Genomic DNA, 17,202 nt, shown 5'->3' with positions numbered 1-17,202 from the left:
AAGCAACTCCCTAAATAAAGCTGGGATTTGTGTTCTCTGAGCCACCAAAATAGCCTGCCACCTGTCCAGATGTGCCTCCTCCCCACAGGTGAGAACTACCCATAGCCCAGATAGTCCTGCTTCTAGCTCTGAGGCCCTGCTCTTTCCCAGTTCTGACTCTGAGGCTCGCACAACAGAGCTTAAGGCTCTGCCCCCATGACTCCAGACTTCCTTCCAGGCCTGGGACACTGCCTCTAAGATTCTAGGCCCAAGATCCCACCCAAGTCTCCACCACTGTCTCTGGGCCAGCAGAACTGTTCTAAGTCCAATGCCTTGCCACTGACCACCCACCATCCCTAGTCTCAAACCACCATTGTATCTGGACCTGGTTCAAACATTTTCAACCCAGGTACCCATGACACTGCCTGGAGAACCTCACCCAGCTACCGCTATCACTATGTGGGAAACCTCAGGTAAACAATCCCCTCAACACTAGCCTTTGAGTTGGGAGAGGGTTTTACTCAGCTCCCAACTCAAACTTCCTACATTGGTTTGGAACAACCCACCACCCCACACAAAGAGCATTCAGCATGGGCTTGAATTGAAGCAATCACAGATGAACAGGACAAAAGAGAAAAGCTGCTCTGCAGGCTTCTCCTGCACATGCCCTCCCTTGCTGTGTCAGCATTTCAGAGTAGGGAAAAGCACCATCTAGGGACCGTCCCTTCTTCTAAGTAAGCAAGGGATATCCAAGCAAAGAACAGGTGCCTGCAAACCTATTTGCCTTGAGCTGAGAAAAGAAAATTCAGCTGAGAAGAAACAGGCAAAAGAAGCCTGGAAATATGAAAAAATGAAACAGTTCACCAACCCCAAGGGAACTCAGTGGAGCTACAGTAGCGGACTCCAATCTAGGGAAAAGACAAAGATGGTCATTATATAATGGTAACAGCAATTCAAGAAGAAGACATAAATATATGTCTTAATATATATCCTTAAATATATATTAATATCCTTAAATATATGTATATGCCTAAAATAAGAGCTTCCAGATACATAAATTCTAGTACAACTAAATAGTAACATCATAACTGCCAGAGAATTCAACACCCCTCCCTCAGAGGTAGACAAATCATTAACCAGAAAATAAATGAAATAACAGAACTTAAATGGAAATCTGAAACAAATGCACCTAACAAACATTTATAGAACATTCTACCCCTAAACCACTGAATATCCATTCTTATTAACACAGAGTATTCTCCAAAATTGATCACATCTTAGGCCACAAAACATGTCTCAATAAATTCAAAAAAATCAAAATCATACCATGTATCTTCTCAGACCACAGTGGAATAAAACTAGAAGTCAATTCCAAGAGAAACACTCAGATTTACACAAAGTCATGAAAATTAACCTGGTGCTGAATAACAAAATGAAGATGGACATCAAGATTCCTTGAAGTGAATGATAAAGAAAACAAAAGCTATCAACAACTATGAGATTCAGCAAAAGCATTCCTGAGGGGAAAATTCATAGCCTTAAACTCCACATCAAAAATACAGAAGGATCACAAATTAACAACCTAATGTTGACTCTCAAGGAACTAGAAAAGGAAGAGCAAAGCAAACCCAAAGCCAGCAGAAAAAAAACAAATAACAAAAGTCAGAGCAAACTAAAAATAATGGAAAGCAAACAAAAATATACAAAGGCTCAATGAAAACAAAAGTTGGTTCTTTGAAAAGATAAAATCAACAGACCTCTTGCTAGATTAACAAGGAAAAGAATAAAGGACCCAAGTGAGCTCAATCAGAAATTAAAAAACAGGGCAGCACCTGTGGCTCAGTCGGTGGGGCGCCGGCCCCATATACCGAGGGTGGCGGGTTCAAACCCGGCCCCGGCCAAACTGCAACCAAAAAATAGCTGGGTGTTGTGGAGGGCGCCTGTAGTCCCAGCTACTCGGGAGGGAGGCTGAGGCAAGAGAATCACTTAAGCCCAGGAGTTGGAGGTTGCTGTGAGCTGTGTGACGCCACAGCACTCTACCAAGGGCCATAAAGTGAGACTCTGTCTCTACAAAAAGAAAGAAATTAAAAAACAGATATTGCAGCTGATACCACATAAGTGCAAAACATCATCCATGAAAATCTCTGTGCAAATATACTAGAATGGCAGAGGAAATATACAAATCCTGAGAAACACGCAACCTCCCAAGGTTCAATCAGGAAGAAATAGAACTACTGAACAGATCAGTAATGATCAATGATAGCAAAACAGTAATTTTAAAAAATCTTCCAACTAAAAATCCCTGGATCAGATGGAGGGGTACCTGTACTACAGAAAGTATTCCACAACATTGAGAAGAAGGGAAACCTCCCAACTCATTCTAGGAAGCCAGTGTTATGTAGATACCATAGCCAGGAAAGGAAACAATAGCAAAACTACAGACCAATATCCCTTATGAATATAGATGCAAAAATCCTCAATAAAAAACACTTGGAAACCTAATTCAACAACACATCAAAAAAAAATCCTCCTTGATCAAGTGGGCTTTATCCCAAAGATGCCAGGATAGTTCGATACATGCAAATCAATAAATGTGACTTACCACATAAACAGAAGCACAAACATCATATGGTGATATCAATAGATGTAAAAAAAAGCACTTGACAATATCCAGCACCATTTTTATGATAAAAACTCTCAAAAAACTAAGCACAGAAGGATCACTTCTCAAAATTATAAAAGCTGTATATGACAAACATCATACTTGAATAGAGAAATGTTGAATGCATTCCTGCTAAGTTCTGGAACAGCACAAGGGTGCTCCTTCTCATCACTTCTATTCCTTGTAATATTGGAAGTCCTAGCCAGAGCAATCAGGCAAGAGAAAGAAATAAAGGGTATCTAAATCAGGAAAGATGAGGTAAAAATATTACTTTTTGCTAATGATATGATCTTATATTTAGAAAATCCCAAAGACTCCCACTAAGAGACTGCTGGAATTGATAAATTCAGCAAAGTCTCAGGTTACAAAATCAATGTACACAAATCAGTAGCATTTCTATATACCAGTAACAATCAAACTTACAGTCAAATCAAAGACTCAATACCACTCACAATAGCTACAAGGAAAATATAATTAACCAAGGAGGTGAAAGATATCCACAGGGAGAATTAAGAGACACTGAGGAAAGAAATCACAAATGACACAACAAAAAGGAAAAGCCTGCTCACAGATTGGTAGCATCAACATTGTTAAAATGTCCATACTGCCCAAAGGGATTTACAGATTCAACACAATCTCTATCAAGACACCAACATTATATTTCACAAACCCAGAAAAAAATAATTTTAGCCTTTGTTTGGAACCAGAAAGCTGCCTGAATACCTTTAGCAACCCTAAGGAAAAGGAACAAATTTAGAGGTATTACACATTACAAGACTTCAAAATACACTAAAAGGATATACTAACCAAAACCCTATGGTATTGATGGAAACAGAGACATAGACCAAGGAAACAGAACAGAGAACCCCAAAGTAAAACCATCTGCCTAGAACCAACTAATCTTGGACAAAGCAGACAAAAACATACACTAGGGAAGAGAAGTTCTATTCAATAACTGGTACTGAGAAAATTAGATGACAATATGCAGAAGAATGAAACATGACTGCTATCTTTTAACCACTTATAAAAATTAATTCAGGATAGATAATTTGTACCTAAATTTAAGATACAAAACCATAAAAATTCTAGAAGAAAATGTAAGAAAAGCTCTTCTAGATATTGGCCTAGGCAAAGAATTTATGACTAAGACCACAAAAGCAATTACAGCAACAGCAAAAATAAATGGGACTTGATTAAATTAAAAGGCTTCTGCACATCAAAGGAAATAACACAGCAAATAGGCAATGTACAGAAGAAGGAAAAGTATTTGTAAACTATATGTCAGATAAAGGGCTAATATCTAGAATCTACCCCAAACTCAAATAGATCAGCAAAAAAAAAATTAAGCAACTCTGTTGAAAAGATCTCAAAAGATGGCAACTTACTAGGGATCCCCCTCTACTGTGTCAGAGGCTTTTCTTTCTCCTCAATAAAATGTTTTGCTTTTGCTTTAAAAAAAAAAAAAAAAAAAAAGATGGCAAAAGACATGAACAGAACTTTTACAAAAGTAGACAAATGACCAAGAAAGTTATAAAAATTTCTCAACCTCTCTAAGCATTAGAGAAGTGCAAATTAAAACCATAATGATGTACCACCTTACTATTGTGTGAATCGCTCTTATTAAAAAGTCCAGAAACAATACATGGTGGTACAGATGTAGAGAGAAAGTTGGTACAGATACAGTGTTTGTGGGACTGCAAATTCATACAACCTCTATGGAAAACAGCATGAAGATTTCTTGAAGAACTTGAAGTAGACCTACCATGTGGGTCTGGCTTCACCATCTGGTAAAGTTTTGGGGTCTCATGGGAAGAACCTTCCCCAGACCTCGAGGGCTGGAGTAAGTCTATCAGCTCACTTGAATTGATTGAGTATAAGATTCTCTTTTACTATCCAGCAATCCCACTACTGGGTATCTACCAGAAGGAAAGTATTTATTTTGTCAAAAAGATGCTAGTACTTGACTCACACTTGGTGGGCCGTGTAGAACTCAGGAGTACTCTTCCTTTCAGCAGGAAATTTAGCTTATGTGAGAAATCCTCATAACCAGAATTGGTGTTAAAGTGAACATTGGCAGGGCGCAGTGGCTCCTGCCTGTAATCGTAGCACTCTGGGAGTTCGAGGTGGGTGGATTGCTTGAACTCATGAGTTCAAAACCAGTCTAAGCAAGAGCAAGACCCCATCTCTAAAACATAGCTAGATGTTGTGGCTGATGCCTGTAGTCCCTGTTACTGGGAAGGCTGAGACAAGAGGATCACTTGAGCACAAGAGTGAGCTGAGTCCATGGCACTCTACTAAGGGTGACAAAGTGAGACTCTGTCTCAAAAAAAAAAAAAAAATGAACATCATACCAAACTTCATTATTCAGGGAATAAAACTTATTTACTAAAAGTATCTTGGTAATGAATTTTTCTTTGGACTAAAGCAGTTTCAAAGATGTCCTTGCAAGTCATTGTAACATAACCTGGTAAGAAATACGAATTAAACACCCACTGCCAGCATTTAGATAAAGATACATAATATTCTAGATTCTTTTCAACAGAAATCAATTTGAAGTTGGTTCAAAGATAAATTCATTCCCTTCAATTCAGTGTCATGTCATGAAAAGTAGGAAAGCACAAAGGATATAATTTCTTAAATCCAATGTTTTTAGTAGACTGACTTTCTTAAAATGTCAGAAAGCATGAAGTGATACACTGACTCTTTTAAAAGCAAAATCATCTTTGTAAAATTTAGAGAGAAATTCACATCAGTGTATCACATTGCCCCAAATATAACAAATGCCATTTTTGACAGAGGCATTTGAATCTTCATTGCCCAATTATAGCAAAAATTTTTTTTTTCTGGACTAAGGTAGTATGTATTTTTCTGAATTCCTTTGAAATGGTGATTAAATTTACGAAAGGGAATCTAATGAATTCTGAAAGGCAAAGATGCAGCAGTCATGAGAATCCAGTTATAATTAATAAATTTATGTCATCTAACAAGCACTAATGTCTTGATATGTGTCTGGGGTTAGTTGGGTAATTGGGTTAGAATGGTCCAGTGTTAGAAAAGAGAATCTTACACTATCAATTCAAGTGAACTGATAGACTTACTCCAGCCCTTAAGGTCTGGGGACGGTTCCTCCCATGAGACTCCAAAACTTTACCAGATGGTGAAGCCAGACAGGGGCTCACTGTGTTGCCCAGGCTGGATTCAAACTGCTGGTCCCAAGCAATCCTCCCACCTCAGCCTCCTGAAGTAACTGGGATTACAGGAGAAAACGCATACATATTTATTATGTGTATGGGAATGTCACAGAAAAGAAAACACTTCTGTCACAGTCCTGTCACCACTGAGTGCCATGGCATGCACCTATAGTTGCAGCTACTTAGGAGACTGAAGTGAGAATATCGCTTGAGCCTACGAGTTTTGAGCCCAGCGTGGGCAACACAGCAAGAACCCATCTCTTAAAGAAAAAAAGAAGGGGAAATATGAAGGGAGAATCTGTCAATTTTGCCTTTGACACTAGAAAAAGAAGGGTCATTGGAGCTGGATCTTAAGCAGAAAGTAGACCACAAACTCCAAGCTTTAGAAGTACAGTTAACGAACTGGCCATCACAAGGATAATCTGACACAAAAATTTGAATATCCTAGTAAGACTCTGGCAATCCAAGCAGCCTGAGATGAGATGTGGACAGCAGTTCTGGCTCTCAAGTTCACTCCAATGGAATTGAATGTTTTTTTTTTTTAATTTATTTATTATTAAATCATAGCTGGGTACATTAATGCAATCATGAGGCACCATACACTGGTTTTATATACCATTTGACATATTTTCATCACACTGGTTAACATAGCCTTCCTGGCATTTTCTTAGTTATTGCGTTAAGACATTTATATTCTACATTTAGTAAGTTTCACATTTACCCTTGTAAGATGCACCATAGATGTGGTCCCACCAATTACTCTCCTTCCGCCCATCCTCCCCTCTCCCCTCCCCTCCCTTTTCCCCTTCCCCATATTCAGTGGCTATAATTGGGTTGTAGCTTTCATATGAAAGCTATAAATTAGTTTCATAGTAGGGCTGAGTACATTGGATACTTTGTCTTCCATTCTTGAGATACTTTGCTAAGAAGAATATATTCCAGCTCTATCCATGTAAACATGAAAGAGGTAAAGTCTCCATCTTTCTTTAAGGCTACATAATATTCCATGGTGTACATATACCACAATTTATTAATCCATTTGTGGATCAATGGGCACTTGGGCTTCTTCCATGACTTACCAATTATGAACTGGGCTGCAATAAACATGCTGGTACAAATATCTTTGTTATAATGTGATTTTTGATCTTCTGGGTATATACCTAGTAGAGGAATTGTAGGATTGAGTGGCAGGTCTAAGTGTTCTCCAAACATCTTTCCAAAAGGAATGTGTTAATTTGCATTCCCACCAGCAGTGTAGAAGTGTTCCCTTTTCTCCACATCCACACCACATCTCTGGTCTTGGGATTTTGTGATATGGACTAATCTTACTGGAGTTAGATGATATCTCAAAGTAGTTTTGATTTGCATTTCTCTGATGATTAAGGATGATGAGCATTTTTTTCATATGTCTGTAGGCTGTGCACCTGTCTTCTTCAGAGAAGTTTCGCTTCAAGTCCCTTGCCTAGACTGAGATTGGATCACTTGTTCTTTTCTTGCTAATATGGTTTAGTTCTCTGTGGATTCTGGTTATTAAACCTTTGTCGAAGACATAACCTGCAAATATCTTCTCCCATTCTGAGGGATGTCTGCTTGCTTTATTTACTGTTTTCTTGCCTGTGTAGAAGCTTTTTAGTTTGATCAGGTCCCAGTAGTGTATTTTTGATGCTGCTTCAATTGCCCGGGGGTTCCTCCTCATAAAATATTCGCCCAGCCTGATTTCTTCAAGAGTTTTCCTTGCACTTTCTTCTAGTAGTTTTATAGTTTCATGTCTTAAGTTTAAATCTTTAATCCAGGGAGAGTCTATCTTAGTTAATGGTGACAGGTATGGGTCCAGTTTCAATCTTCTACAGGTTGCCAGCCAGTTTACCCAACACCATTTGTTAAATAGGGAATCTTTTCCCTACTGAATGTTTTTAATTGGCTTGTCAAAGATCAAATAACAGTAAGTAGCTGGGTTCATCTCTTGCTTCTCTATTCTGTTCCATACATCTACCTCTCTGTTTGTGTGCCAGTACCATGCTGTTTTGATCATTATCGATTTATAGTATAGTCTGAGGTGTGGTAGTGTGATTCCTCTTGCTTTATTTTTATTTCTGAGTAATGTCTTGGCTATTCGAGTTTTTTTTTGATTCCATATAAAACGAAGCATTTTTTCAAGATCTTTAAAGTATGACAATGGGGCTTTAATAGGAATTGCATTAAAATTGTATATTGCTTTGGGTAGTATGGACATTTTAACAATGTTGATTCTTCCCAGCCATGAGCATGATATGTTTTTCCATTTGTTAACATTTTCAGTTATTTCTTTTCTTAGAGATTCATAGTTCTCTTTATAGAGATCTTTCACGTCCTTTGTTAGATAAACTCCCAAATATTTCATCTTCTTTGGCACTACTGTGAATGGAATAGAGTCCTTAACTGTTTTTTCAGCTTGACTATTATTGCTATATATAAAGGCTACTGATTTATGAATGCTCGGGAGGCTGAGGCAGGAGAATGACTTGAGCCCAGGAGTTGGAGGTTGCTGTGAGCTGTGTGAGGCCATGGCACTCTACCGAAGGCCATAGGGTGAGACTCTGTCACTACAAAAAAAAAAGCTTTTTCTGCATCAATTGAGAGAATCATATGGTCTTCGTTTTTTAATTTGTTTATGTGCTGAATTATATTTATAGATTTACATATATTGAACCAGCCTTGAGACTCTGGGATAAAACCCATGTGGTCATGATGTATAATTTGTTTGATGTGTTGCTGGATTCTGTTTGTTAGGATCTTGTTAAATATTTTTGCATCTATATTCATTAGTGATATTGGTCTATAATTTTCTTTTCTTGTTGGGTCTTTTCCTGGTTTGGGGATCAGGGTGACATTTGCTTCATAGAACGTGTTGGGTAGAATTCCTTCTTTTTCTATATTTTGGAACAGGTTGAGTAATATAGGTACTCTTTAAAGGTTTGGTAGAATTCTGACGTGAAGCCATCTGGTCCCGGGCTTTTCTTTTTAGGGAGATTTTGTATGGTTGATTCTATTTGAGAACTTGATATAGGCCTGTTCAACATTTCCACTTGATTCTGGCTAAGTCTTGAAAGGTGACGTGCTTCCAAGAATTGGTCAATTTCCTTCAGATTTTCATATTTCTGAGAAGAAAGTTTCTTGTAGTATTCATTAAGGATTTTATGAATTTCTGAGGAGTCTGTTGTTATTTCGTCTTTGTCATTTCTGACTGATGAAATTAAAGATTTTACTCTTTTTTTCTGGTTAGATTAGCCAAAGGTTTATCTATTTTATTGACCTTTTCAAAAGCCCAACTTTTTGATTTATTGATCTGTTGTATAATCCTTTTGTTTTCAATTTCATTTAATTCTGCTCTAATTTTGGTTATTTCTTTTCTTCTACTGGGTTTGGGGTTGGAATGTTCTTCCTTTTCCAGTTGCTTGAGATGTCACATTAAATTGTTAATTTCTTCTTTTTCCATTCTCTTGAGGAAGGTTTGCAGTGCTATAAATTTCCCTTGTAGGACTGCCTTTGCGGTATCCCAGAGGTTCTGATAATTCATGTCTTCATTGTTGTTTTGTTCCAAAAATTTGGCAATTTCCTTCTTAATCTCATCTCTGACCCAGCTATCATTCCGCATAAGGTTATTTAACTTCCATGTTTTTGTATGAGTATGCAGATTCCTGTTGTTACTGAGTTCAACTTTTATTCCATGGTGGTCCAAGAAGATGCAAGGAATAATTTCTATTTCTTTAAATTTACTGAGGTTAGACTTGTGAACTAAGATGTGATCAATTTTGGAGTATGTTCCGTGGGCTGATGAGAAGTACGTGTATTCAGTTTTGTTGGGATGAAATGTTCTGTAGATGTCTGCTAAATCCAAATGTTGGATGGTTAGGTTTAAATCTAAAATTTCTTTGCTCAGCTTCTTATTGGAGGATCTATCCAACACTGCCAAAGGAGTGTTGAAATCTCCGACTGTTATGGAGCTGGAGGAAATCAAGTTACTCATGTCTGTTAGAGTTTCTCTTATAAATTGAGGAGCATTCTCTTTGGGTACATAAGTATTAATAATTGAAATCTCATCATTTTGAGTATTACCCTTAACAAATATGAAGTGACCATTCTTATCCTTCCTCACTTTTGTTGGTTTAAAGCCTATTGTATCTGCAAATAGAATTGCAATACCTGCTTTTTTCTGATTTCCATTTGCCTGAAATATAGAGGACCATCCCTTTACCCTGAGTCTATATTTATCTTTTAAGGTAAGATGAGAGTCTTACATCTGGCCTGTGCCTCTTTAGAGGACCATTTAAGCCATTCAAATTAATGGAGAATACTTTTTTTTTAATATTTGGAACAATTTATTCTGGAGTTTGTGTGTTACAATGTTTGCTTGTAGGGCCTCAGAGAAAAGGTGGTGGCAGTTTCTTTGAGTCCAAGTCACAAAAATGGAAGAACTGAAAACATTATTTGGAGACTTATAGTCAGGAAAGGATTCAAGATTCAGTCCAAATGATAAGATCTTTAAAGTTGTTAGAAATGTATATTCAAAAGTACTTCTCAGTTCTTTCCATGAGTCTCTTTGAAGAAAGAAATTTTGAATTATAAGCATTTAAAAAAACACTTTTTGAGAAGAATCAAAATAATAATGGTCCATGAATGACAAAAGGTCTTAGACTAGCCATAGTTAAAGAGACAGTTGACAACAAAATTTGGTTGTCAGTTTAACAATTTAATATAATAATAAACTTACTTTAACATAACAACATAATAATTTATTTTAGACAAGTTAACATAATAATCATACTTATTGATAACATACACTAAGACATATCTGAATTTTAGAAATTTCATACAACTTTCGAGCACATATTAAGAACAATTTTATATAAATATAACTCCAAGAAAGTTAAACAACATTTCGCATTTGACAGTGCTTTATTTATGGTTTTCCTATGCCAAGTGAGCCTAGTACATCTCTCTTGGACTTTCAGTGGCTCTAGTATTAAAAGATAGTTTGAGGTCAAAAATAATAAATTTAGGATTTTTACTTTGGAAAGTTTGTCAGATATCAAAAGTTTAAAACACTTATCATAAAACAAGATCACAGGCTACTAAAAAAATCATAGTTATTCATTTAGCCAAAGTGGTAATTCAAGATTATAAAAATCTTTCCAGAAAAGGGTTTTAGAGAAATGGAAAAAAAGAAAAAAAAGATTATTAAAGGCCAAAACTTTAATAGAGGAGACTTAGTTTCCCAAACAATCCTAAGAGCTAAGAAACACAAAATGAAAAACAAGCCAATAAATAGACAAATTGAATCAATCAATCTCTTTCTTTCTGTTTCTCTCTCCCTCGCTCCCCTCCTTTATTTTTTTTGTGAAGTTTGTTCAAAAGGTGAACAAAAATCTTTTACTATTAAAATTATGTAAAAACCTTGCTTAACAGAGAAAACCAAATTTTATATTTGCATTAGTGTATTATTAACAGTAAAACTAATTTTAGTAAAACTTCATAAACAAATTTATTTAATCTTAATCAGTTTGACCATAGGTAAGCTTTTTTTTTTTTTTTTTGTGATAAATAAATCAAAAGCTGTGCTTAAAAAAAATTCTCCTTTTGGCGTGGTGCCCATAGCATAATGGTTACAGTACTGGCCACATACACCAAGGCTGGCAGGTTTGAACCCCACCTGGGCCAGGTGAGCAACAATGACAACTGCAACAGAAAAATAGCTGTGTATTGTGGCAGCTGCCTGTAGTACCAGCTTCTTGGGAGGCAGAGGCATGAGAATAACTTAAGCCCAAGAGTTTGAGGTTGCTGTGAGCTGTGATGCCATGGCACTCTACCCAAGGTGACATAGTGAGATTCTGTTTCAAAAAAAAAAAAAAAATTCTGCTTTTGTTGCTTGGTACTTTATGCAGAATAATAAATAAAAAAATTATCTTTAAAAGCTAAAAAAGCTTTTAATCTCAGGCAGAAAGATTGGATTTTGAACAAATTTAAATGTAACCTTTTGTATAATTTTAGAACTATAAAGTAAATATTCTAGATAAAAAGAGCTTCATCACATGCAATCAAGGATTGGCAAGTGATTTTGTAAAACTTGCTAAAAAAGCTTCAGGAATTTTCCTCTTTCGTGATTCAGGATGAATTTGGTTCTAGGGGTGGGGAACCTGCAGTTTCCGGGCCTAATTCAGCCTTCAGTATCCTTGAATACAGCCTTTTGATAGAATCCAGATTTTATAGAACAAATCCTTTTAACAGGCTCAGCGGCTAGGGCACAAGTCACATACACTGGTGCTGGCGGGTTTGAATCCAGCCTGGGCCTGCCAAACAACAATGACCACTACAACTGAAAAATAGCCGGGCATTGTTCTAGGCACCTGTAGTGCCAGCTACTTGGGAGGCTGAGGTAAGAGAATCTCTTGAGCCCAAGAGTTTGAGGTTGCTGTGAGCTATGATGCCACACACTCTACCGAGGCATAGTAAGACTGTCTCAAAAAATACCCAAATCCTTTTAACAAAGAGATTTGATCTGTGATGTTTGGATTCTATTGAGGAGCGGCACATGTGGCTCTGAGTCTGCAGGTTTAGAGCCCTATAATTCTATGTTCATTGCAAATTTTAGTTATTTAAAGTTTACTGCATAAATTTAATGGATACTGTAACACACTTTTTGTGTTCTGCTAAAGTTGCTTTCTTTTTTTTGTAGAGACAGAGTCTCACTTTATGGCCCTGGGTAGAGTGCCATGGCCTCACACAGCTCACAGCAACCTCCAACTCCTGGGCTTAAGCGATTCTCTTGCCTCAGCCTCCCGAGTAGCTGGGACTACAGGCGCCCGCCACAACGCCCAGCTATTTTTTGGTTGCAGTTTGGCCGGGGCCGGGTTTGAACCCGCCACCCTCCGTATATGGGGCCGGCGCCCTACCAACTGAGCCACAGGCGCCGTCCTAAAGTTGCTTTCTAAGTTAACAAATTGTACATCTCTAAATCTGTTTTATACATATCCATTAACTCTCATTTCACTCAAACATAGAAAAGATAAAGGGCGAATAGTGGAGAACTAAAGACGTGGAGATCTGCTGTCTTAATAGAGAATAGTGATAAGCCTGGTAAAATTTTGAGTATCAAGTTTTTCGAAAGTCCAGTGGACATTTTTAATCCTTTTGCCCCTATGGAATTTGGAGTTTGATCAAAAGTTTCTGAGTGAGTTTGCTTTTGTGGTAGAGGATTGTGCTGGTTATTATGGAGGATAGGTCTGAGAATATCCTGGAGAGCTGGTCTAGTTATGGCAAATTTCTTCAACTTGTGAATGTCATTAAAGTATTTAATTTCTCCATTATAAATGAAACTCAGTTTAGCTGGATCCAGGATCCTGAGTTGAAAGTTGTTTTGTTTTAGGGGATCAAAAGTCGATGACCACCCTCTTCTGGCTTGAAAGGTTTCAGCATAGAGATCTGCAGTCATTCTAATTCTCTTCCCTTTGTAGGTTATAGTTTTCTTACATCTGGCTGCTTTCAGAATTTTCTCCTTTGTATTAAGTTTAGAGAAGTTAATTATGATGTGCCTGGGGCATGTCTTATTCTGGTTGAGTCATGCTGGGGTTCTGAAACTGTCTGCTATCTTAATTTCAGAATCTCTTGGCATGTCTGGAAAATTTTCTTTCATAATTTCATGGAGAAGAGCCTCTGTGCCTTGCGAAGCCACTTTGTCAGTTTTAGGGATTCCTATGAGGCAGATATTAGCTTTCTTCAAATTATCCCAGAGCTCTCTGAGAGAATGATCCGTTTTTTTTTTTATTATTAAATCATAGCTGTGTACATTGATATGATCATGGGGCATCATTCACTAGCTTCACAGACCGTTTGACACACTTTCATCACACTAGTTAACATAGCTTTCCTGGCATTCTCTCAGTTACTGTGCCAAGACACATTCCACATTTACCAAGTTTCACATATACCCTTGTAAGATGCACCGCTGGTGTGAATGATCCGTTTTTGCTCTCCATTTCTCTTCCTCTTTGAGAGTTTGCGAGCATTCAAAAGCTTTATCTTCAATGTCAGAAATTTTTCTCCTGCTTGCTCCACTCTGTTACTGAGGGATTCTACTGTATTTTTCAGATCTTTGAGAGCTGCAAATTCTTATCTCAATGTGTCAAAATCTTTGGTAATTTTGTCTTTAAATTTGTTGAATTCTTGAGACAACTTTTGAAATGCTCCTGGAATTTTTAATTCCAACTTTTCCTCCATTCTATTGATCTTGTTTGCAATCCAAATTCTGAATTCGATTTCTGACATCTTGGCCATCTGGTTATGAATGCTATCTTCAGTTGTGTCTGCCATATCTTTCCTTGCGGGGATTGATCTACTCTTGTTATTCATGTTACCAGAGTTTTTCTGCTGATTCCACCTCATGATTATTTTACACCGTTTGACTAGATGAATACATAAAGAGAAGTTGGGTTGGGGGCTCCAGGAGTAGTGATTAACCAGCCCTTTGCCCAAAAGCTGGGACTGGTGTCTGTACCTTTTTCCTGGAGCTTGGCTAAGGACCCATACAGTGCTATGGCTTGAGTAACTGGGGACCTGCTTGGTGTGGTGGGGCTAAGTGGCTCTGTCCTGTTTTCAGCTGGTCTCTGTCCTACCCTAGAGAATCAGTTACTCTGGGTTGAATTCTCAGCTATGGAGAAATACCAGCAATTAAGTCACCCCGCCCCCTACAGGCAACAACTGGAAAAGGAAAATCAATCCTTCCTGCAACCACACACCCATGGTACCACTTGGATAGTCCTCGGGTGATTGGTCCAGTTCAAGAGGTCCAAACAAATTATCTCGATCAGCACCTGTCTCAGGTGGGACAGTTCAAAAGGTCTCTGGCAACTGGATCGCAGGGGTCTGCTGAGAACTCAACTCAAATATGACTTGCTCTGGTGCTCCATGAGGTCAGGAAGACCCACCCAGCAAATAGATTAATCTGAGAAGTTGATGCCTCCTTCCCCACCTTGCACCTCTGTCACACCCAGTCACTGATAACCACGTAGGGCTGTGACCCAGTTGCCTCCAATGAGCAGACACTCCAGGGGTATGAGCCTGCCTGAATCACAGGGAGATCTATGTCTCCTCAGCCAGGCTGCTGCACTCTGCCACTATCTGGCAGGGGGAGGTGAGGCCTGACAACCTTGGGTGCTTAAAGGAGGCTGAGGCTGTTCACTCAGTTCAGCCCTGCTGCTGATTGATGTTACTGACAGAACAGAACAACTTTGTGGAATTCGTTTCTGTCCCAGATATATTCCCCTGCAGAACAGACACTGAGTTTATAGAACCTGTGCCTCAGGCCCTGTTTGTGCCACTGCCTGGTCTCGGCTGTAGTTTGCATTGGAGCTACATGGTTAGCTGTCATTTCCAGCCTCTGCCTGCCCTCCTTTGTCTCAGCTAATGATCCCCTAAGGGCCGGGTGCGTCTTAGGTTCGCGGTCCTCTGGGTCAGCCCTGCCTTGGGAATCTGCCATGCTCCGCCCAGGCCGGTACCACCTCAGGAAAACCCTTTACTCACGGGGCCTGCATTTCAGTCCCAGATGTGTTCTGCCAGTGGCTGCCACCACAGAAGGTGCCCGGCCTCCTCTGGTTGCCCAGAGAGACAGGGGGTGTGACTCTGGAATATCCAGGGTTATGAGCCCTATTGTTGCCAAAGTGGCTGCTGCTCTGTGCATCTGGGCACCAACACTCCTGTACTGGTGTGTTCCCTCTCAGCTGACCATCCTCTCCTTACTCCCATGCTGCAGAATCAGCACTGACCAGCAGCAGTCCATGCCCTGTCTACACCTCTTGAGAGAATACCCAAGCATCTGGACTCCTGGAGGGCAGGCTTCCAGACCTCAGAGAGACAGTGGAGGGGAGTGCTGGGAAATCAGAATTGAAGGTAGAGAATATATACAGTTTTATGCCTGACAGGAGAGCGCTATGGCACCCTAGTAGGGAAAGTAGGTCCAGTTTTTAGAGGGTCTCTCCTGTGGGATATAATGGAAGGACTTTTTAACTCTGCTCACTTGTTTGTATGGAGTACTGTGAGCCGTTCTCATGGAGGAGGGGACTCCTGTCCTCTTGGCGATGGATTTTGTACCTTTTGTTTGTATCCTTGGGGTCACAGCTCGCCTCCGCAGGGTCGATGTATGTTCCTCAACCTTCTCTCTTGGCTCAGCTTTGATCCACCAGGTTACTTGCTAAACTTCTGTCCTTTAACTCTCCTTCTGGATGGGAGCCTCTGTGGAAAGCTGGCTTCAGTTAGCCATCTTGCGTTCCAGAATTGAATGTTTTATACAGCTATGTCATTCAAGTATTTAACTGCTTGCACACTTATGTGCTTGAAAAGCTGCCAGACCTGGTGAGAGGTCTTCTTACCATAGTCTCTGTCCTTAGACGAAAAATGAAGAACAAGCACATTAGAGTTGTGTGGGATTCCGTCCTCGGGGAGTGTGGAGATGCAAGAAGGAGGTATCACAGCCCTCCGTACCTTCTTCATTGCACGTAGGAACAAGGCAGAGCACTCTGCTGCTAAAGTATACAGATGTACATCAGGGACATCGTGTTCCTGATGACTGACATGGTGAGGAACCCGGCTTCACAGCATGACTTGCTGAGGGCTGTTCAGATCACCGAAAAGGGGAAAACAGTGAGAACCCCTGAAGAGCAAAAGTCATCCCTTAAAGAATTGATACCTGTCACCCTACAAACTACCCAGGGATTTTGACTTCTGGTCATTTATCTTGCTAATGGAAAAAAGTATGCATAATTTATTATGAGCTTATTTTTTCTTTCTTTTTTTTTTTTTTTGTAGAGACAGAGTTTCACTTTATGGCCCTCGGTAGAGTGCTGTGGCATCACACAGCTCACAGCAACCTCCAACTCCTGGGAGGAGTTGATTCTCTTGCCTCAGCCTCCCGAGTAACTGGGACTACAGGCACCCGCCACAATGCCCAGCTATTTTTTGGTTGCAGATCAGCCAGGGCCGGGTTTGAACCCGCCACCCTCGGTATATGGGGCCGGCACCTTACCGACTGAGCCACAGGTGCCACCCATTAGCTTATTTTTAGAGCAAAATGTGAGGTGACGTTATAGAAATTATGACAAATTGATATAATAGATAATTTCTGTATTGCCATGTAAAGGAATGAAGAAGCTCTTTGTGTCATGATACGAAGTTATCACCAACATGTATTGTTGCTTTAAATATTTATTTCCAAGATGTATAAGTAAGTGGAAAAGGGGGGCAAAAAACAAACATGTATATGATGCATATTAGTTTATATATCCATAAACGACTTCTGTAGAGATACATAAGAAAGTCATATTAGTCATCATAGGAAAGAAA

At 39.2% G+C, this 17,202-nt stretch overlaps 1 pseudogene; it reads left to right on the top strand.

The window, feature by feature from the left end:
* Positions 1-394: 394 nt before the first annotated feature.
* LOC128588841 (single-pass membrane and coiled-coil domain-containing protein 1-like) lies at positions 395-16,581 on the top strand (annotated as a pseudogene).
* The last annotated feature ends 621 nt before the right edge of the window (positions 16,582-17,202 follow it).

The sequence above is a fragment of the Nycticebus coucang genome, chromosome 6, assembly GCF_027406575.1.
Source record: "Nycticebus coucang isolate mNycCou1 chromosome 6, mNycCou1.pri, whole genome shotgun sequence".
NCBI classification, from domain to species: Eukaryota; Metazoa; Chordata; class Mammalia; order Primates; family Lorisidae; genus Nycticebus; species Nycticebus coucang.
The sequence above is the reverse complement of the archived record's forward strand: the minus strand, read 5'-3'. Positions and strand labels throughout refer to the sequence as shown.